Raw genomic sequence first — 584 nt, forward strand, 5'->3', positions numbered from 1 at the left:
AAGCCCTATCTGTTGAACTATGTAGCGTATTTAAATAAAACAAAATGAAATAAATCAAAATAAAACTCTTTAAGAAAAGGCGTCTTCTCATTTGTCATCGGGGATGGGTATCTTGATTTCCTTTTTTTCAAAGCCTATAAATCCCATGTAGAAAAGCATCCTTTTCTCTTGAGAATTTACTTCTTGCTTCAAACATTCGCTGTTTTGTGTTTTGTGCTCCTCTGAAAATGGATCCTCATTATTTGGCAGTGAAACATTCTTGGTTCTGAGCAGCTGTGCCACCAAGTCCTGTGTGACTCACAGAAGAAAATAAAGGAGAGGTGGTTGGGATGGTGAAGTAGTTTACTGACTATCAGAAAGTAAGTGTGGGCTTTGTTATCTGTGTAGGTGGCATGGAGTGCCATGGATCTGGAGGGATCAGGGAGTACAGGACATCCTGAGGACAGGAGTGCACTGAGCAGTAGGGAGGTGGCTCTGCATAGGGGGAGAAGCTGTGGGAGCAGAGGCAGGTGTTGGAGTTCGAAAAGACAAGACATGATGAAGAGAAGGGAGAGGGATGGATATAGAAGCACTCAATTTCTGTC

The sequence above is a fragment of the Bison bison genome, unplaced genomic scaffold, assembly GCF_000754665.1.
Source record: "Bison bison bison isolate TAMUID 2011002044 unplaced genomic scaffold, Bison_UMD1.0 scf7180017864284, whole genome shotgun sequence".
In the NCBI taxonomy this organism is placed as follows: Eukaryota; Metazoa; Chordata; class Mammalia; order Artiodactyla; family Bovidae; genus Bison; species Bison bison.